Raw genomic sequence first — 23889 nt, forward strand, 5'->3', positions numbered from 1 at the left:
TCTCTAAGGCTACCCCTTTCCACGCATGCATACACGCACACACTCTAACACACACACAACACAGTCTAAGGAGATGGATGGGGAAGGAGTGGTTTCAGATTTAGTCCCCACAATGGCTTGATTGATTGTTTTTCTCTAGATCATGTCTAGCCTCTCTAAACCCTTTGTAGAGGTGTTCCCCTCACCCTCCACCCTCTTTGTCTACCTCTTTCTTTGATTCTCTCTCATCTATCACTCCCCACATAAAAAAATACTACAGTATTCACTGTAATGTTTTTGAGGACTTTTCTATATTCTACTGTTGTATTTACTGTAAAATAAAACTAGTCAATACTATTGGAAATATAATTTTGTTTTTGCATTAATTACTGTAGTGCAGAATATTTGAATTAAATACAATCTAATACCTGTAGGGAACCGAATATATGGTCTATGTAGGTTTCTCAGCCTGGGTGGCACAAATTGTGATATGCGGGAGGGGAATGGGCAGGATATATGCAAATTAAATACTGTCATATTTACTATAGTTTAAAAAAGTGTAATGTTTTTGCTGAATGTAGTATTTTTGCGGACATTACTGTAGTATTTACGAAAGTATTCTACAGTATACTAAAACATTATATAATATGTACTACAAATTCAGGACTGTGCAAATTGCTGGTCTGCTGAGTGCAAACTTGAAATTTGTGAAAATTCTGTGCAACTTCTAGAGCGCGTTTAGTGACACTGAGGCAGTACCTGCTTTAAGTTACAGTTTTAACAGTGGCCGAGTAGGCTATTTTGGCTATTTGATCATAATGTAGGCCTACCATCAAAACAATGGACAAATGCATCCCATTTTACCATGGAAATAGCTGTTCTATCATTCAGACTACAGTAGCAGCCAATGTGTGGTGTTCAATGTAGGACTACATTCCATGAGACTTTAAAAAAAAAAAACATGCAACGCTTGACATTAACCTGTTTATCCACTTGTCCTTCAGACAAGGTGACTGAAAATGTTGTTGTGTTGTTTGATCAAGAAACCACATTACAAAATAAAATGCCGTATTATTCCCATATCATTATTACAGATAATCAGACAAATTATTCTACCCTTTGCTTATTGGCTCCTTAGCTTATTCAAGCCTGTCTCAAGATACAACAATGCCCCTTTAAGAGAAAGAAAGCTCTTTACTTGATTCACTTTTTAAAGAAATGTACACCTTTTGTGCTCTTGTAGGAAGCAATCACCCCTATTGCTGATGCAATTGAATCTTACTCCGATGCGTTCTGCCTACAAAACAAATCTCTTGCATAGTTCCTTTTGTTGTATTGAAAGTGGCTAATATTGATTTGATTCGATCACAATTGCCACAGTAAAGGGAAATATTGATAGTGTTAACTAACAGGGAAAACTCTAGAAAGTTAAGTGAAGTTCAATTGTGTGCTTCTCTCCATGGGCTTATACTGTATTTCTTCTGCATAGCATTCCTATGGGATCTGCGTGGCAGTCTCGGGGCTACTGTGCGCCCGCACATGTACACATTTTAGAGGGAACATTGCCTTTCTCCCTCCCTCCCTCCCTCCCTCCATCCCTTCTTCTTGTGTGATTGAGGTGATAACCACTAATGGATTCTAAGGTCTGCTGCTGTTGAAGGTAGCTCTGTTTGTATAGCTGTACCCTTAACCCCACTAAAATATAGATCAAAGCCACATCTCCCTTGGATCAGGACACAAACACGTTCTGCTCCTAAACAAGGCAGTTAACCCACTGTTCCCTGGTAGGCTGTCATTGTAAATAAGAATTTGTTCTTAATTGACTTGCCTAGTTAAATAAACGAAAAATGAAAAGATAAAGTTTGTGTCCCAAATGGAACCCTAATAGGTGCTGACCTGTTGCACCCTTGACAACCACTGTGATTATTATTTGACCCTGCTGGTCATCTATGAACATTTGAACATCTTGGCCATGTTCTGTTATAATCTCCACCCGGCACAGCCAGAAGAGGACTGGCCACCCCTCATAGCCTTGTTCCTCTCTAGGTTTCTTCCTAGGTTCTGGCCTTTCTAGGGAGTTTTTCCTGGCCACCGTGCTTCTACACCTGCATTGCTTGCTGTTTGGGGTTTTAGGCTGGGTTTCTGTACAGAACTTTGTGACATCAGCTGATGTAAAAAGGGCTTTATAAATTCATTTGATTGATTGATTGATATTTAGTGCAATACCTTTGACCAGGGGCCCATAGGGCTCTAGTCAAAGTAGTGCACTCTATGGTGAATAGGGTGCCATTTGGGATGAAGTCACAGAGAAATAGTGTAAATGCCATGAGCTATGCATCTATAGCCCTTGTATCAACAACCAAGCATTCACTTAGGCATCACTGCCATCTATCCATATCTCTTGTAGTAACAACCAAGGTTCCACTTTGCATCATGATTCAGCCCTCATATACTGTATTTCTCCACATGAACTACACTATAAAACTTTGGGATTAACTGTAAAACAAAATTAAAAACCTAGAGTCTGTACAAGTCGCTCAACGCCACTGGATCACCTACAGCATGTTAACGCACACTTTAAAAAAGCATCAATATTACATTAATCAACAACAAAGTGAAAGCCGCTGGTACACACACAGCAGGACCTGCCTGTACAGCCGTAATGGTTAGCCTGGAGGTGGAGATTTCTCATTCTCATGTAGAGCACACGTAGGTGGAGCTTAGTTTGAAAGTCAGAGCTGCCTGTGGGGCATCGGGGGAACAGCTCACCTGGAGGCAACATGGCCGAAAAGCAAGGCTCAGAGTTAAGAGGGGAAAAACACAACAGGAGGCAGTGCAGTCTACAGAAACACCCTGCCATTTTAAAAAACCAAGAGAGTGGTCTTAGAACCAACTCCTGCATATCATTACAGCAGGGGAGAATGCTAAATAGCCTTGTCTACAGGGCTAGGAGATTTGGTCTTCATCCCAAATGGCACCCTATTCCCTAAATAGTGCACTACTTTTGACCAGGACCCACTGCCAAGTCCTCCAAGGAGGTGTGTTGGAGTGAAGTGAGGAGTTAGAGACAGATTGGTTCTGCTTTTAGCAGCTGGTCCAAACAGGGCGAACCAGCTTAGAACGTAGAGCTGAGGGCCCAGCTAGTCCACACAAAGCTCATAGGGTCTGTCGTTCTGTCCATCCGTAGCATACCTCCTGCTGTTATTCTGTGCCTTCTTGCCCTCCTCCTGCTGTCTCTATATTTCTTCTGTATTTTGTCTCTCTCTCTTTCTCCACCCTCTCTCTGTCTCTTTTTCTCTCCTCTCTCTTGCCCCTCCCTTTCTCGCTTTCTCTCTCTATTTATTTTCCTCCCTCTCACTTCTCTTGTTATTTATTCAGGTGAACATGTTGCCTTGGAGGGCTGCCATTCTCTCATAGTTATACTTTACCTCACCACCTCTTAAATATAATGATAAATAGGTCAATAAGGCAGCATACTATACTAACAACCAAAACTGAGGTCTGGTCCAGTGTGAGTTGAGTTGAAATCCTAACAACTAAAATGCTGCATCACAGCCACAGCTATGGAACCAATTATTCATCTCTTCCTTTCTCTTTCTCTTTCCTTCTCTCTCCTTTTCTCTCATTCTCTTTCCTGAAGATGTGGTTGACTGTGCTGACCTCTGTAAAAGGCTGAGAGTCCCAAATCGTACGCATTAGCTATTAAAGACGCTACTTTTGAACCAGAGCCCATAGGGCAGCTGTGAATCTTGTTAAGGGGAGTGAGTGTATGTGAGTGTGAGCAGGTTGTAATGTGGAAGTGGGTAAGTAGGTGGGTGGACACAATTATTATCCATCATGTATAATTCCTCTCTCTTGGTGTTCTTGATCTGTCAAATACATTTTTACCAGAAAACAGTACACAGCAAATTCTCCAGCCCCCTAGAGTTGCCTGAAGCGCCTGTGCGTCACACATGTCGTCATTTTTAATATTGAATAGCTCCCTGTGTGTTTATGCTAAAGACTTCATGCAGTGGCTTCAGCTCAATCCCCTCTTTCCACTAATAGAAAGCTTGCCCCTATTCCATAACATGGGGCTTATGAAAGTGGTATTTTTCTAAACGAAAAGATCCGGACACAAAATAATCTGTAAAACCTAAACCGTTTGATACAACTCCATCGTTAACAGTATTGTTTGTTTTGCTCTACGGCAGTCATGTTAACTTTTTGACGCTCACATTCTAATTTTGAAGATGTCTTCACACAAAACCAACTGTCCAGACCGAACCACTTTTTTTACCTTAATTTAACTAGGCAAGTCAGTTAAAAACAAATTCATATTTTCAATGGCGGCCTAGGAACAGTGGGTTAATTGCCTTGTTCAGGGGTAGAACGACAGATTTTTTCCTTGTCAGCTTGGGGATTCATTCGGTTATTAGTCCAACGCTCTAACCACTAGGCTACCGGAGCTAAAAAGTCACCAACATCGACAGGTAAGTCTCCCACGAATATTTAGCACTAAATTGTTTTGCTCTATGACACACACAAGTTTCAGGAGAGTCGTCAGAAGGTAACCCAGTGCCACGCTGTAAAGATGGCACAACATAAATAGCGTGTAAAAAGCAAAGGAACTAAAAGTAGATTTAATTTTTTTTTAAATAAGTCCAGAGTTTTCTTATATCTCCTACAAATAAGATAGACACCTAAAAACCATAATCCTATTTTGCCATTTCTGAATGTGTTATTTTAAGTGTTTCTATGGGCTATAGCATTAAAGGCCGAATTCAATATTTCATCAAATACATGTTTTCTGTTTTTTTTATATACCTACAGGGGTCCCAAACTTCAAAATCAAATGGCTAAATGATCAATGCTATGACCATCTTAAAACAATTCCATACGTTAGCTTAGTAAATATCGTGAACCAAGCCCACTCAGCACCAGTGTCCACGGATCAGGTCCGTCCATCATGTCCATTATTTTTCCCATAAGTTGTGGCCCCAAATTGGGCTATGTTTAGTCTGTCCGTTTTGGTCTGAATTTAGCCTTGCCGCTAGCTTGCTGTACTCATTGAAAACATGAGATCCATGAAAATAATCATATATTGCATAGCCTATATATTGATCAAATTATGGTGGCTTCACAGGAAATATCCACAATAAAATATTCATAAGGTATGCATTTTTTTTCAACAAATATTGCTTGCAAGTTGTCAGATGTTCTGACAAAGGCAGAATATGACTGCAAATGGCCTGTAGTTTTATCAGTACACAATTTAACAACTGAATTTATTACAATTTGAATTCTGTACTTTAACCGACATTTAGTCCTTTTACGACCACACAGAAGCCACACAGCGATGAGCCACAAAGAGTGGGGACTGTAAGTACACATTTGTGACTTGTTTCAGAAAACTAGCCGTATGTCGCACGTCACTTCTTCACAGGAGAGGCATTTGAACATAAACATAGATTTTTTTATCAAAAGGAGAGTTTGGATTGGCCTGCCATGTAGCATGCTAATGTCTATAACATGAGCTCCTCAGTATGTGTTGATAGTGCTTTCTAACACACCATTTTTTAAAGACATAACGTTAGCCATCAAGAACTACAAAAGTTTTTCTACTTTTCACAACAACATTGATGCCCTGAATTTAGCAGGTGATATGGACAGATCAGTTGGAAAAAATGGTGGGCTACTTTCTGCACACGCCACGGTCAGTATGAACAACGCTGACCAAACAAGATGTAACTTGCATTTCCAGTTATAGCCTAATGTTAGCTAGTTAACATTGAACCTAGTTGTTAGCTTTAGCTACCTGCAGATTCATACTACAACTATGACAATGTTTGTATTGGTAGTAGTATGAGTTGAGATTATGCTGGTTCATTGTTTAGCTATCTAGCTAGCTACATGTATAAACAAAAAACTCCACTTGATGATAACATGACCCATAAAGTTAACCAGGTCTGTCTGGGGGTGATTACGACCATCTATTGTATTCATGAGCATGTGTACGTCTTGACAATAGTGACCGATCCACTTAGCTAGATGTGGCTGGGGGGTGGTTGTAGTATTTCCTTCACATGATCCATCAATTTAGACACGCGTTATCGGGTAAATATGTTGGTCTGGACACTTTCTGTGTTTGATATTGCTATTATACAAGTAACCATTTCACTGTACCATTTACACCTTCTGTATCCTGTGCATGTGACAAATAAACTTAGATTTTATTTGATATAGTGTGTGTTCACCAAAGACAATAATGTGAAGAACAACAGGACTTTTCCTTATTGTAGGCTACTACTTTTACCACTTTTAGTCTTGAAATCTTTGGTTGTTTACTAAACTACTCTGTTTAGCACATAGCTTCACTTGTGAATCCTTAAAGAGATGGGTGGGGCTAAGGCTTAAGAGGGTGTGAACGATGCTGAAAGGTGTAGACAAAGAAGAGCTCTCTAGTAGGCATACCAAAACATTCAAGGGCCATTTTCTCAAAAGTGGGTTTACAAGTTTATCTACTTTTAAAAGTAGAATTACTTTACCATTGTTCCTCAACTGCAGTGTATAATATACAATTTTCTAGCTCTGAGTCTCCACTTTTATCCAATGTAAAAAAACACAATTTCTAATTTTGCTACATAAGACCGAATCGAGGCGGACGGTCACATTTCTGTCTGAATAATGTTGTTAACATTTTGTACTTCATAATCTGTTCAGGTCACAAACTATTATTTTCTCTAGACTTTAGGTTAAAGTAACATTATCTGCTTTAGATACCTGGAGATGCTAGGTAGCTAATGCTGGTTAGCTAAGGCGGGAAAGCATAGCTAACTGATTTGTTAACCTAGCCTCTATGCCGCTAAGAAGGGGGAATGAGGTTAGTGAGTTGGCCAAATTTACCTACCGCACTTTTTCTGCCGTGATACATTTGAGATCCACAAATATAATCTTACAAAATTGCAGCCTATATTGATTAAATGATGCCATCTTCATGGAAATATCCCCAATAAAATATTAATAAAACAATTTGGGGGAACAAATTTAGCCGTTTTGACATATAGACAGAATAATTGACTGAAAATGGCCTGTAATCTTATGGGTGCCCAATTTAACAACTGAATTAATTTTATCCACCATGTGCTGCTGTGACATAGTGTTACTGTGCAAGTGTTAGGGGAACAAAAGACTCAAGCAAGTCATTTACGTGCCATTTGCTTGTAACGACGGTCGTCAGGAATGGACCAAGGCGCAGCGGGTTGAGTGCTCATAATTAACTTTACTGAAAACACTTCTACAAACAAAACAAAACGATGGACGACGAAGACACTTGAAGGCACAAGACAGCAATTCAAGTGACAACCTCCCACAAATTACAAACACACCCTAATATATAGGACTCTCAATCAAAGGCAACTAGACAACACCTGCCTTCAATTGAGAGTCCACACCCCAATTAACTAAACATAGAAACAGACTAACTAGAAAGAACATAGACTAACAGAGCAGTGACCAAAAAACCCCGGAATACATAAATCAACTACCCTCTATATAATACACACACCCCGAACCACATAAACCAAATACCCTCTGCCACGTCCTGACCAGCCTACACTAACAAAATAACCCTCATACTGGTCAGAATGTGACATTGCTCCTTTAATGACCACACAGAAGCCACCAGTAAAACATTATTTTCAGTTCAGGACAAGCTAAAGTGGGGACTGTAAGTATACTTTTTTTTGTTAGATTCATTTTCTAAACATTTTGTAACTTGATATGGTTGATATGGTTGTTAGCTACATCTATCTATTCAGGTTACAAACTATTCTTGTCACTAGGTTAGCTACTCTAGATCCCTGCAAGATGCTAGACATCTAGCTAGCTACAAGGCAGGAAAGCATAGCTAACTGATTTGCTGACTGAGCTGCTAGCACACACTTGTTAAGCCGTGATTCATTTGATTACTGCAAATCAAGAATCAGTCAGTCCAAATTCAGTTGAAACCTTCACCCCCTCTCTGCCCTCCTGCTTTTTCTCTCTTGCGTATGTGCACGTGTGTATGTACGCACTCTCACAGGCAAATGAAGCTCAAAAATGAAGTGTGTGTATATTGACTGTATATTCAGGCTGATGGGGGTTGAGTAGAGGGTTAGGTTACTATGTTCATGTTTAGTTAAGATTGGTCAACAATTTCTAGTTATTTGATTTATCTAAATAGCTAAGCCAATGTTAGTTAATTTCTTGGCTTTTGCTTGTTCAATTGTTTTTAAATAACACATTGACCTCTTCAAAGACAAAATAAGATGCATTCTCCTTTGTTTTGTTAGGCTATGATGCACTTCACTTTATTGCTGAGTGACAACTAATAGCTACTAATATTGTCATACCAGTGGCATAACTATTAAACAGACTTTTTTTGTAGTCTTGGTAGGATAATATCAACAGAACAGTTTTAACAATATGCTATTTTTTTAAGATTAGTGAATCAGGTTGGTGGGCTGACACACAAGGTATGTCATGCAAAAGTTGGGTTTTTACAAAGCTGATGTTAAAACATAAAATACATTTGAAGTTTTCCTTCCGAAACACTATATGTACACTAGGGGAGTGTATCTTTGCCTTTCAGGGTGATCCGATACATACTCTATATAGATACATGGGTTATGATACAAGAACGATATGTGTTTATATGGGAAAGAAACTATTCAATTCAGTTATTTTTCACTGACAAACTCCAAACTTTGGCAACCTCTCAACCTATGCCTGCATGAGTCTGTAAAATCTCAACTGGCTGCAATTGCTTTGATTTTCTCAGCAGAGGGCTTAATGATGTGCTCTTCAGATCTTCAAAATAACTTAATTAATAATTGTCAAATAACCTATATTTCTGAAATATTGCCTTGACTAGAATGTCCATCAAGTGACAAGTTATTATAACTGACATTACTTGGCTCATTCATGTATTTAACTCTAGGGCAGTGAATGAGTTACTATAGCTAGCTTCCCCCATCAGTTATGTCTTTCTCCTATATCACCTGCATACACTCTCTCATGCAGGGTGGTCCTTTGTAGCTCAGTTGGTAGAGCATGGCACTTGGAACATCAGCGTAGTGGGTTTGATTCCTGCAACCAACCATACGTAAAATGTATGCATGATTAAGTCGCTTTGGCTAAAAGTGCCTGCTAAATGGCATATATTGTTACATTTAAAAACAGAGCCATGAACAGCTTTTGGTCTGTTTGGACTTATCACAATCATAGTTGACCATCATGCTTAAGATATTTTCTAAAACGACGAAACAAACATTATATTCAGATCACTATTTTGCTCTTGCGGCCTCACGCGAGCTAAGTGCAAATAAGTGTGCGGATTGAGCATTAGTTTGTGAGTGCGGGAGAGTTGGGCTGCACCCGGCACAGGCAGCGAGAGATGTAAATTCATTCAAAAATACAGATAATTCCATCTTCAAAAAAGTGAGAATTTTGGAAGTAAATAAGGATTTAAGATTACTAATATATTTTCAAGTACCATAAATGATTTTACAATTTATTCCAGCAATAATTTCATAAGAGTACTGTAGGTGTCACTTTTTCCAAATGGTGGCTATAGTGTTTTGCAACAAAACTCTTGAAAGTCCATGGAGAACAGCCCTGAACGTGATGAATTGGTCAGTGAGAACGGCTCTGATTATGACCATTATGACCCATGTATGGACGTAGAAGGGTACAATATTGCTTTCTCTGACTCAAAATATGACCCAGTACCAGCGGAGATTGGAATAGCTGATGCAAACCCTGATGAAAATGCAAACACACTAGACCTGCACAGTGATTTCGAAGATTGGACAGAGACCACTAAAGTAACTTGCCACAGTAGAAATAAAATTAGCATAATAAAAACATCCCCATCAAAATGTCTGTTTAAGCTAGATATCTGTTTTTTGCATGGGCTGTATCTCCATCCACCACATCTGCGGTCGTAGGTGGCCGACAAACAGCGATGTTTGTCAGACCATGATTCTTCTCACAAAAACATCTGTGGCATCTGAATGGTTTGGCCTAGAAACTAATATGACCACTTTATGGAAAGCACCACGGGACTCGTCTGAGGGTAGCCTGGTGCCGGTTTAAAAATGAATGGAAGTATATATGGAAGTAGTTTAGTGCCCAACTTGGGCACACAGTCAATCTCCATACACAAACATTAGCAGTAGAATGGCCATCCTGAAGAGGTCAGTGACTTTCAATGTTGCATTGTCATAGGATGCCCCTTTCCAACATTTCAGTTAGTCAAATTGTGCAATGCCAAGCGTCGGCTGAAGTGGTGTAAAGCTCGCCGCCATTGATCTCTGGAGTAGTGGAAACACGTTCTCTGGAGTGATGAATCCCGCATCACCATCTGGCAGTCCATCGGACCAATCTGGGTTTGGCGGATGCCAGGCGAATGCTACTTGCCCGAATGCATAGTGCCAACTGTAATGTTTGGTGGAGGACTAAAAATGGCCTGGGGTTGTTTTTTTGTGTACAAAATGGGTGACTCATACTAAAACTACACTAATTCCACACAGCACATAAAATCTTATGGAACATCCAAAATGACTCCTACAATTCTGTTACTTATGTTTTTGCCCAGTTCAAGCTATATACTGGCTTAGTTTAAAAGTTGACACACAATAGCCTTTTATCATTTGTTAGAAACACAATTTCTTGCATCCTCTTCCCTGTCCTACACTCACGTTCTACTTAAAACGTCACAGGGAAAAGAGGAGAGTGAACGAGGACACAAGGGTGAGAGAAAACAAGCTGGTAAGAAATGTATTTTACATTTACATTTTAGTCATTTAGCAGACGCTCTTATCCAGAGCGACTTACATGGTATGGTATGAATGCATACATTTCATACCATACATTTTTTTTCTGTGCTGGCCCCCCGTGGGATTCAATTCTCTTCCGCATGGGATGCGCCTGTTGAAATGACCAAATAAATGTGGTTGTGTGTACTGTATCAGCTCCAAGCACTGAAAAATGAACTCACTAATATCTATAATATTGAATATTAATTGTCTACTGATTTGTCCCTCTTAGTGAATTTGTCACACTTTGTTAATGCTATGAAAGATTATACAATATCCCATACCGATATGAAAACGTAATCTTTCATAAGAATTCCAGGACAATTATCATTACCTTTACCTGTAGATGGTAAATATTCCTATCGTAGGCTAGCGTTTCATCACGGAAGCAAAAAGGGATATATTCCATCATCTATGTGCAGTTACATTAGTGCAAATTGTCCACCGATATTCATGTATTTCTCTCACCCTCTTTGTTATTGTGAAAGTAATTTGTGTATAATGTACTTTTCCTGCTCATTCACCCGATGTCTTTACATTGCTTATGCATATTCTGTGGCATGATTGCGTCCAGACTGTCAAATTCCGAAAGCAATGCCCGTCCTCACAGATCTGAACCTAATGCAAGCACCATGTGACTTTCTTGCATCCAGACCTCATGCAGCTTGGAGTGATCACATGACATAAGTTGCTTTTAAGTGCCGGGTGTATCTGAGGCCATAGATGCTCCATATCCATTACTTTGAGTGTTTTATATAATATAACTAACTATATGTGTTTATTTTGGTGTTGGAGTGAAGAAGTGGAACAAGTGGTGGGAGAACACCTCAAGCATGCCCCTGGTAGAGCTGGAGGTGGTGGTAACCACGCCACCACATGCCTTCAGCAGGCTTGAAAAGCGGGATTGATCCATTTGTTTGTTTTAGTTTTCAGTAGTTAAATAATTTGGTGTATTGTGTTTTAATGCACTGGATTTGTTGAAATGTTATACTAAATGCACAATTGTATCTTGTTGCCTTGCTGATATTCAAAAGACATACAGATGTAGGATCTTAATTTGAGCCAGTTTGCTACTCCAGGAAAATAATCCTGCAGCAATAGGAAATGTGGATTATTATGTGGATTATAATTTATGGACATTTTCGTAGGGGTTGATACATTTTTCAAAATTTCAAAGTGGAAATTACCAACTTCAGAAGCCTTTTTAAACCTCAAGTACAATACAAGTTTAACATTTCCTTGCAGGAAAGTTCTCTTGCAACAGGGTGATCAAATTAAGATCCTACATCTGTAGTGGAAGATACTGAATTTGAACAGTTTTTGACATAGAGATCCTATTAAATTACTAGAAGGGATTGTCATAAACCATCAATGTTTTGGAATGGGTTGAAAATGGCAGCCATACTGGTCAGGGAGAAATCAAAACAAGTCTAATTGGAATGAATGACAGTACATCCTTAAAAAAAAAAGGTTTCCAAAGGGGTTCTTTGGCTGCCCCCATAAGAGTGCACTTTTTTGTTCCAGGTATAACTATTTTGGGTTCCATGTAGAACCCTCTTTGTAAAGGGTTATTTCATTTTCATAGTCCCCAGGTCCAGAACACATTCAAGGAAAGGAGCCGTAAGTGTATGGAACTCCCTTCCATCTCATATAGCGCAAGTGAAGAGCAAACATGGAGCAAAAAAAAACAAATAAAGCAACACCTCGCGGCACAATGCCTCTCCCCCATGTGACCTACTTGTTTTGTGTATGTACTGACATTGATATGAGTAATTGATAGATGCAGCCTACATGTTAATGTTTTTAAATGTATTTTGTCTGTAATGTCTTTTTTATGTTACATTTTTTGTTATGTGTCAGATCCCAGTAAGACTTGCTGTCACCACTGGTGTCAGCTAACGGGGATCCTAATAAATCAAATAAAAAAATCACCATCTTTTCAACAAAATTTTGCTACGCAGGAGGGCTTTGACCAAAACAAAATGTACACTGAGTGTTAAATCAACACTGTAAGTGTTGTCTGTGGACGCATGTAGAGACCAGAACAGTATTAAATTAACACACTGCTCAGTGTAAATCCTTATTCAAATATTTTCCAGAGTGCCTTGTCTTTCAAGTGAATTGGAGAGTTACCGCCTATGACTGTATTTGTTAGTGACAGAGACTTGGTTGTTGCATTCATACATTTTCAGTCCTATGCACTTCACAAAGTGAGATCCTAAGCAAATATGTTGTTATTCAAAAAATGTATTATATTAAACAATACCATAGGTATTTTGAGGGATAAGACAACGCAGAAGAGGATGGCTGATGGCTTTTACATGCCCATAACCAATGATGCTATTTTGATAATTTTTTTAGCATTATTTGTAACTTATTTTTTAACTTATTTTGTACATAATGTTGCTGCAAACCATATATTATGACCAAAAATAACTTCTGGACATCAGAACTGGGATTACTCACCACGAACTAGAAGAAGCTTTTTCCTTTAACGAGTCCGACGAGAAAGATGTACTACTGTCCCGGGAACAGGCCCAGATCCCTTTCATTTGCGTGAAGAAAAGACGGAGGAAAAGAGGACGCAGATCAGTCTTCCTTTTGAGAATCCGTAGGCGAGCGAGTAAACTCCCACTGCCATAAATTCTACTTGCTAACATGCAATCATAGGAAAATCAAATTGATGATCTACGATTACGATTATCCTACCAACGGGACTTTAAAAACTGTAATATTTTATGTGTCACTGAGTCGTGGCTGAATGACGAAACAGACAATATAAAGCTGGAGGGATTTTCAATGCACTGGCAGAATGGAGAAGCTACGTCTGGTAAAATGAGGGTTGGGGTTGTGTCTTTTTGTCAATAACTGCTTGTGGTCGATGTTTAATATTAAAGAAGTCTCAAGGTATTGCTCGTAGAGTACCTTATGATAAGCTGTAGACCACGCTATCTACCAAGAGAGTTCTCATCTATATTATTCGTAGCCGTCTATTTACCACCATAGACCGATGCTGGCACTAAGACCACACTCAACCAACTCTATAAGGCTATAAGCAAACAAGAAAATGCTCACCCAGAAGCAGCGCTCCTAGTGGCCAGGGACTTTAATGCAGGCAAACTTAAATCAGTTTGACCAAATTTTTACCAGCATGTCACATGTGCAACTAGAGGTAAAAAACTCTAGACCACCTTTACTCCACACAGAGAGATGCATACAAAGCTCTCCCCTGCCCTCCATTTGGCAAATCTGACCATAGTTCTATCCTCCTGATTCCTGCTTACAAGCAAAATCTAAAGCAGGAAGTACCAGTGACTTGCTCAATATTGAAGTGGTCAGATGACACAGATGCTACACTACAGGAGTGTTTTGCTAGCACAGACTGGAATATGTTCCGGGATTCATCCAATGGTATTGAGGAGTATACCACCTCAGTCATCGGCTTCAGCAATAAATGCATTGACAACGTCGTCCCCACAGTGACCATACGTATATACAGTGGTTCCTCCTTTAAAAATTGCGTCATACTGAGGCACACCTTGCGTGCTGCCACAGCATTCTGTGGCACGTCATTTAATTGTCAGCCATTTTTTCCATTACTGCAAGTTATTGCTAGTTTGACCACCAGAGGGCATCTTTGAGAAGCATTTGATAGTATTCCTTATTGGTATTACCAGAGATTGTAAAACCTTTTTTGTAATAACATAGTATATGGGATTGATTTTAAGAAATTTGGCTTCATTAATTTGATTAATATTATGGTGTTTCTATTCAAAGAAAAAATGAAAATGAAACCCTTAGGGTTTCCGTTAGGATGGAATGGAAAATATGGCGCTGTACAACATGACGATCGGGAGTAGGCTACAGGAGTGGAGGATTCTAAATTGTTTGCCTTTATTAGACAACTTTGTTCCAATGTTTCTGTAAATCAGTGATATTTATTCCCATAGTAATTCATTATGGATCCATAACTAAATCAACATCTGCATTTTTAAAGAGTATTTTGTAGCATTATTTTATTCATGAAATGTGTTTATTTGTTTATTAGGCTACTGTGCAGTCTACAATACATACTGTAGTAAACATGGGAAAGTGCCTAATTCCTTACATAAGAGAGAGCAGGCCATGTCTGTACTACAGAATGCGGGGCACACGGGAGACCGGGGTTCAAATCCCCATTTTGGAGGAAGGAGTAGGCTGTCCTTGTAAATAGGAATTTGTTCTAAATTGATTCCATATGTGTTAATTCATAGTTGTGATGTCTTCACTATTACTCTACAATGTAGAACATAGTAAAAATATATACAAGTCCTGGAATGAGTAGGTGTGTCTAAACTTGTGACTGGTACTTGCTGGAATGGAAAATGACGGTCGGCAGTACAGTACTGGGCTATTTACGAGGAAGGAGTAGGCTGTCCTTGTAAAAATGAATTTGTTCATAACTGACTTGCCTAGTTAAATAAAGGTTACACTAAGAGCATAACATTTCTGCACCCTAAATTTCTAATTCTTTTCTAACCAATACCCAAATGGGGATTAAGTGAAATATAAACATCCGCATTTAAATGTCCTTATTTCTCGTTATTTTATTTTATTAACGAAAGCATAAAGATGTTGATGAAGAAATACTGTACTTGTGTTTTGCGTTAGAAATGTAACACTTTAGAGTACTTAAGATTCAAATACATTGCAAGTTGAGGAATTTTCACAATAGTAGCCAGGTTATAAAAAGAAAAATCCTTGAATGAGTAGGTGTGTCCAAACTTTTGACTGGTACCTGCTGTTAAGGATAGGGGGCAGTATTTTCACGTTCGGAATGAAGAACGTACCCAAATTAAACTGCCTCCTACTCAGACTCAGAAGGTAGGATATGCATATTATTAGTAGATTTGGATAGCAAACACTCTGAAGTTTCTAAAACTGTTTGAATGATGTCTGTGAGTATAACAGAACTCATATGGCAGGCAAAAACCTGAGAAAAATCCAACCAGGAAGTGGGAAATCTGAGAATTGTAGTTCTTCTTTTGAATCCCTATCGAAACTACAGTGTCTGTGGGGTCACGTTGCACTTCCTAATGCTTCCATTGGCTGTCAACAGCCTTTAGAAACTTTTTTCATCCTTCTCCTGTTACTAGGCAGATAATAGGAGCTCAATCGGTGGCCTGTCTGAAGACAAAGGACTTGGTGATGTGCAAGCCCGCGAGCGCGCCGTTCCTTCTTTTCCTTCTCGAATGAATACGCTATTGTCCGGTTGGAATATTATCGACTTTTTATGTTAAAAACACCCTAAGGATTGATTGTGAACGTTTGACATGTTTCTACAAACGGTAATGGAACTTTTGAGCTTTTCGTCTATTTATTTGCGCTCCCGCATCGTGCCTTTGGAATAGTGTTCTGGAAGCGCCAACAAAGCGGAGGTATTTGGACATAAATTATGGACTTTATCGAACAAATGAACATTTCTTGTGGAAGCGGGAGACCTGCGAGTGCATTCTGCCGAAGATCAGCAAAGGTAAGGAAAGATTTATAACACTAATTTAGAGTTTTATTGATGCCATGACTTGCCGGGTAGCTGTATAACTTGCTTTGATGGTTGAGCTATGTACTCAGAAAATTGAAAAATGTGCTTTCGCCGAAAAGCTATTTTAAAATCTGACACAGCGGTTGCATTAAGGAGTAGTATATCTATAATTCTTTAAGTAATAGTTATATATTTTGTCAACGTTTATGATGAGTATTTCTGTAAATGAATGTGCACATTCACCGGCAGTTTTGGGAGGCAAACATTTTCTGAACATCACGCTCCAATGTAAAATGCTGTTTTTGGATATAAATATGAACTTGATCGAACAAAACATACATGTATTGTCTAACATTGAGTCCTGGGAGTGTCATCTGATGAAGATCGTCAAAGGTTAGTGCTTAATTTTAGCTGTATTTCTGGTTATTGTGACGCCTCTCCTTGCTAGGAAAATGGCTGTGTGGCTTTTCTTGTTTAGGTGGTGTGCTAACATAATCTAATGTTTTGCTTTCACTGTAAAGCCTTTTTTTAAATCGGACAATGTGGTTGCATTAAGGAGAAGTGTATCTTTAAAATGGTGTAAAATAGTTCGTATGTTTGAGAAATTTGAATTATTAGATTTTAGTTTTTTGAATTTGGCACTGTGCTACTTCACTGGCTGTTGTAAAATCGATCCCGCTAACGGGATTCGCGTGTTAAGGGGTCACTAACAGGTTAATTAATTTGATTAATAATATGGTGTTTCTATTCCATGAAAAACAAAAATCCCTCTGGGTTTCTTTTAGGATGGAACTGAAAATATGGCGCTGTTCAACGTGATGTCTGGCAGTACAGTACTGGGCAATTTAGCTAAAGAATCCCTGTCCCTGTGTCATGCTTGTCTCAGAGCAGCACGTAACAGAGCTAAAATAGTTGTAGGCTTTTGCTTCTAACTTCAATATGCTCTTTAAATAAATATGACCTACAACTATTTTAACAGTATGTCTAAAAAAAATGTTTTCAATGATGTGTCTCTAGATTGGAGGACTCTATAATAATATCTAAGGGGCATTTTCCATTAGGATCTGTGAGAATATCTGAAAATATCTAAGGGGCTTTTATATATTTCTAAATTAATTAATAATAATAATCTCTTTGTTTAAAAAGTAATGATATTTTGGAGATGTTGTTTTCATTTAACTTAGAGTGAGCAAGAAAAAGGCAATTCTTGAACATAGGGTGAGACATTCTCACTAATTTGTAAATAAAGCCAGTTATTTATAATTATTTATTTCTGGAAAAACCTAACTTGATTATTTAGCAGACATCATTTGCTTATATTCAGTTTAACCTGTTATGGCTAGGGGGCAGTATTTTCACAGCCGGATAAAAAACGTACCCGATTTAATCTGATTATTACTCCTGCCCAGAAACTAGAATATGCATATACTTATTACATATGGATAGAAAACACTCCAAAGTTTCTAAAACTGTTTGAATGGTGTCTGTGAGTAAAACAGAACTCATTTGGCAGGCCAAAACCTGAGAAGATTCCTTACAGGAAGTGCCCTGTCTGACCATTTCTTGCCATTCTTGATTATCTCTATCCATTACAGGGGATCTCTGCTGTTACGTGACACTTCCTACGGCTCCCATGGGCTCTCAGAAGGCGGCAAAAAGCTGAATGGTGGCTTTGCAGGCTCTGGCTGAAAAAAAGTAGCGCGTTTGGATAGTGGCTGGTCACAGTACTGTGAGACTCAGGCTCGTGCATGAGGGGATCCCATGCTTTTATTTTCTCTCTCTTTGTACGTATACCCGCTTTCCCGGTCGGAATATTATCGCTTTTTTACGAGAAAAATGGCATAAAAATTGATTTTAAACCGTGGTTGACATGCTTCGAAGTACGGTAATGGAATATTTCAAAAAATTTTGTCACGAAATGCGTCTTGCTCTTGACCCTTATTTACACTTCGGATAGTGTCTTGAACGCACAAACAAAACGCCGCTATTTGGATATAATAATGGATTATTTTGAACCAAACCAACATTTGTTATTGAAGTAGCAGTCCTGGGAGTGCATTCTGACGAAGAACACCAAAGGTAATCAAACTTTTCTAATAGTAAATCGGAGTTTGGTCATGGCTAAACTTGGTGGGTGTCTAAATAGCTAGCCATGATGGCTGGGCTATCTACTCAGAATATTGCAAAATGTGCTTTCACCGAAAAGCTATTTTAAAATCGGACACCTCGATTGCACAAAGGAGTTCTGTATCTATAATTCTTAAAATAATTGTTACGTTTTTTGTGAACGTTTATCGTGAGTAATTTAGTAAATTCACCGGAGGTTTGCAGGGGGTATGCTAGTTCTGAACGTCACATGCTAATGTAAAAAGCAGTTTTTTGATATAAATATGAACTTGATTGAACAAAACATGCATGTATTGTATAACATAATGTCCTAGGTGTGTCATCTGATGAAGATCATCAAAGGTTAGTGCTGCATTTAGCTGTGGTTTTGTTTTTTGTGACATTATATGCTAGCTTGAAAAATGGGTGTCTGATTATTTCTGGCTGGGTACTCTACTGACATAATCTAATGTTTTGCTTTCGCTGTAAAGCCTTTTTGAAATCGGACAGTGTGGTTAGATAAAGGAGAGTCTTGTCTTTAAAATGCTGTAAAATAGTCATATGTTTGAAAAATTGAAGTTTTTGTATTTCTGAGGAATTTGTAATTCGCGCCACGCCTATCATTGGATATTGGAGCAGGTGTTCCGCTAGCGGAACGTCTAGATGTAAGAGGTTAACACATATTTTAAGAATATCATGGAATACTTGAACATTTTAGTTTCTCCATGCTTGTCTCAGAGCAGCGCAAAACGGTGCTGAAATAGATGGCCACAGCAGGAAGGCTACAGTATGTATTCTGTGCCCACTCGTGGTATCTCTCTTCGGTTACACATCCTTGAAATAGCAGAACAGCATAACGGTCCGGGAGGCCCTTGCTGTGCCTGGTGAGCAGTTGGTCAAGTTCTGTTGTCAGAAGAGGAATGGAAATGTCAGGGTGAACCGAAAACCTGATGAACCTGCCACCTACTGTATGTTGACTCTGCCTGTCAGAGGTGGAGTTCCAGAGCTCACAGGTGTGCCTGGCATGGATTGTGACTCCATCTCATTCCTTACCCTTTTCAACGCGTGAGTGAGTCAATGACAATTCAAGCCAAGATCCACAGATGACGCAATCTCAATCGCACTCCACACTGCCCTTTCCCACTTGGACAAAAGGAACACCTATGGTAGAAGGCTGTTCATTGACTACAGCTCAGTGCTCAACACCATCGTGCCCACGAAGCTCATCACTAAGCTAAGGACCACTAAACACCTCCCTTTGCAACTGGATCCCGCAACTGGATCCCGCCCCCAGGTGGTAAGGGTAGGCAACATCATGTCTGCCACACTGATCCTCAACACTGGACCCCTCAGGGGTGTGTACTTAGTTCCCTCCTGTACTCCCTGTTCACCTACGACTGCGTGGCCAAACACGACTCCAACACCATCATTAAGTTTGCTGATGACACAACAGTGGTAGGCCTGATCACCGACAACAGTGAGACAGCCTATAGGGAGGAGGTCAGAGAGCTGGCAGTGTGGTGCCAGGACAACAACCTCTCCCTCAATGTGAGCAACACAAAGGAGCTGATCATGGACTACAGGAAAAGATGGGCCGAACAGGCCCCATTAACATCAACTGGGCTGTAGTGGAGCGGGTCGAGAGTTTCAAGTTCCTTGGTGTCCACATCACCTTTGATCTATCATGGTCCAAACACACCAAGAGAGTCGTAAAGAGGGCACGGCAAAACCTTTTCCCCATCAGGAGACTGAAAAGATTTGGCATGGGTCCCCAGATCCTCAAAAAGTTCTACAGCTGCACCATCAATAGCATCCTGACCGGTTGCATCTTCGCCTGGTATGGCAACTGCTCTGCATCCGATCGTAAGGCACTAGAGATGGTAGTGCGTACTGCCCAGTACATCACTGGGGCCAAGTTTCTGCAATCCAGGACCAATACAATAGGCGGTGTCAGAGGAAAGCCCAATAAATTGTCAGACTCCAGTCACCCACGTCACAGACTGTTTTCTCTGCTACTGCACGGCAAGCGGTACCCGGAGCGTCAAGTCAAGGATCAAAAGACTCCTTAACAACTTCTACCCCCAAGCCATAAGACTGCTGAACAACTAATCAAATGGCCACCGGACTATTACATTTACCCCCCTCTATTTGTTTTGTACACTGCTGCTACTCGCTGTTTATTATCTATGCATAGTCACTTCACCCCCACCTACATGTACAAATTACCTCTAACATGTACCCCCGCACACTGACTCAGTACCGGTACCCCCTGTATATAACCTCGTTATTTTGTTGCTTTTTATTATTTTTGACTTTAGTTTATTTGGTAAATGTTTTCTTAACTCTTCTTGAACTGCACTGTTGGTTAAGGGCTTGTAAGTAAGCATTTCACAGTAAGGTCTACAGTTGTTGTATTTGGCGCATGTGACAAAAAAAGTTTTATTTCATTTCATTCATACGTCCTTATTTTGAGGGCCTAGTTTTACCCTAATGCAGGGGCTTGAAACTCATACACATTGGTGATGCACGGGTCAGCTGTTTGTTCACCCACACCTATCCGCTATTGTTAACAGCTAATCCGCAAAGGCCAAACTATATATGGTAAAGGGATAATCTGAGGCACCTGATCCTAACCCGCAAATATTGAAATTGCACTGGCCTTTTTAGATAAGCTTATGTTTCTGCTTGTAATTTTCAACATTTTGGTAGGCAATTTGTTAGTCAACTTGTCTATAATTAGATACATGCAGCTTCTTTTCTGTCATTCTGCCTGGCCAACTTGTTTCCCCAGAAGACTAAATAAACTTTTGCTCACCAGAATAATATCATAAATCAATAGAATGAATGCTTCAATCTAGTTGACATCTGTAACGTTTGTTTTCTCTTTCCTCTTTCATCTCTGCTTCTCTCATGCAGAAAACATAGAGGGACTAGGGAGAAAATGATATTTTCCATGCCACATTTCCAAATGAATTCAGTTTGACCGGTTTTCAGGAAATGAAAAGCTGTTAAAATGACCCAACATGTTTTTTATAAGATTTCAGTTCGGCTTGGATGAATATTTTATGATGCTGATAAAGATAGCACCTCCACCTTTACAGACAGTCCCTAACTGAGCATTCGTTCAAGATGCTGAAATAAATAAATAATATTTCTCCACTCCGGTTCCAGAGTCAAAATTGGCATTTGCTGTAACATTTTACTGAAAGAAATCAATTCTGCAGTGGTTAATATTATATTAGGCTATTTAAGAGGTCATAGACCTACACTCAGTGTCCAGATTTCAGAACAGTAGGCCTACAGTTCCCTTGACATGCCATTTTGAAGTCTCCGTCTGACTGTTAAATGTGTATAGCGCCTCACAATCACACAAACATTGCCTGCACTACTATTAACCTATATTACCATGTCACCAAATCTGTCCCCACAATTTGACTACTGTTTTGGCCCTCCCTTTTATTTATGTTCAGCTCTCCATTTCACAGCTTTTCTCTTATTGAATTAAACCCTTTTTGGCACAATAAATCAACATTAACTTTTGACAATTGGTGTCTTCTTCTGTGGAGTTTAACGGCGGTTGGCATCCAATGTGTTACATTACCTCCCCCAACTGAACTATAGTATAAATCCATTACACTTTGTGATACAAAATGTGAAAAGGGGAAATAGGAATTTTTGAAATACAAATATATTTTTAATTACCCAACCAGCTAATCCTACACTCATTAAAAACCCCACTACCCCATTGCACTGCGTTGACCCTATCTGCTCCAGCCCAAATAATTCTCTGCAGTTGCCACCCCATCTATTTTCTGTAATGTACGTTCCTTTTCTGCGGTGCAGTTGATAACCATTGCTATGAAGACTAAGAAGCCAACCTTTCTTAAACTATATATATCACTCGTTGGCCTATCCCTCTATGCTGGCACAGATCTACTACTCACATGGATCCTCTCAGGATCCCTCACCCTTGACCCATCTTCCTCTACCTTCTTCGCTGCCTCAGCATACAACACCTTCTGCACTACTCTGACTCTAGCCACCTGCCTCTCTCGCACCAATCCCCAGCAACATGGGCACCTCTACAGTTGACATCATCAACTTTATCCACCGAAACTACACAATCCTCTATCCCATGCCCTCCTGCACACATCTCACAACTTGGAATCTTCCTCCTAAAACGGCTGTGACATGAACATTGCATCTGAATGTGGATTAGGCACTAAAGCTCTAACAGGATAACTGATATACCCTAGCATGACTTTGTCGAGTAAAGACTCAAAACTCAAAAGGACTGACAGTCACTCATCTGTTTCACCACGCTCCACCTCCACTCTTAACTCTACCCCAGAAATCACTCTTTTCAATGGTGCCCTGTTCCTGAGAGTAAAGCAAGAAACAGATCTGACCCAAGTTATGTGACACAAAGCGCCCAATTACTCTAGTCAGAAGAAACACAAACAAATCATATGTCCACTACAGGTTAGCTTTACTGATTCAAATACATCCAACTCCTTTCCCACCCACCCTGATGGATCCGCCAAAAGGCAAGGATCCACTTTATCCAAAAATGTCCCTCTTACTGGACCAGATTCTTATTTATCATGTCCATTAATAATGCCAGGCTCGTGTTCCGAGCTCTTCACCACACCTTCCACTTCACTTAATACACCCTCATTCACTTCCATTTCACCTCCAGAACTTGGTCTGGTGCACAGCTCACTCTGTTTACACTTGACAGCAATCTTCATTGACACCCCATCTCTGATTGTATCACCATCTTCCTCAAATTCAAATTCAAATCCAACCTCTGCATTCCTCATTCTCTTTTTTTCTCCTCCTCCATTCCTCCTCAGATATCCAACATTCTGTGTCTCTGTCCCAATAGTCCTCTTCTCCCGACTTTGCTTGCGGCCCGGTGGCATCCCGACATAACTCCATCTCATAATCATCCTGCTCGGGCGCCAACATTTTGAGAACATGAGCAGTTGCTACACACAGAAAACAGCGTGCGTAGATCAACACTTGCCAGTAGTCACTCAACCATTCATTCTTCAAAAATTTCAACATCAAAAAAACATAGCTGTGCTAACTGTTCAAGACTAGCTTGTTACAATCCGGAAACAGCCATAAGCCCTTTAATTGGTGTGTATTTGGCTCGCTACAGTTAGACCCTAAAGCTTAGGCTAATCCCTAACGGCAAATAAAAATTAAAGAAAAATCTTAATGTAGCCTATAGATAGGATTTTCACAAGAATTCAAATCAAAGTTTACTTGTCATGTGCGCCGAATACAACAGTGAAATACTTACAGGCTCAAACCAATAGTGCAAAAAAGGTATTAGCTGAACAATAGGTAGGTAAAGAAATAAAATAACAGTAAAAATACAGGCTATATACAGTAGCGAAGCTATAAAAGTAGCGAGGCTACATACAGACACAGGTT

This window comes from Salmo salar, chromosome ssa19 (assembly GCF_905237065.1).
Source record: "Salmo salar chromosome ssa19, Ssal_v3.1, whole genome shotgun sequence".
Classification (NCBI taxonomy): domain Eukaryota; kingdom Metazoa; phylum Chordata; class Actinopteri; order Salmoniformes; family Salmonidae; genus Salmo; species Salmo salar.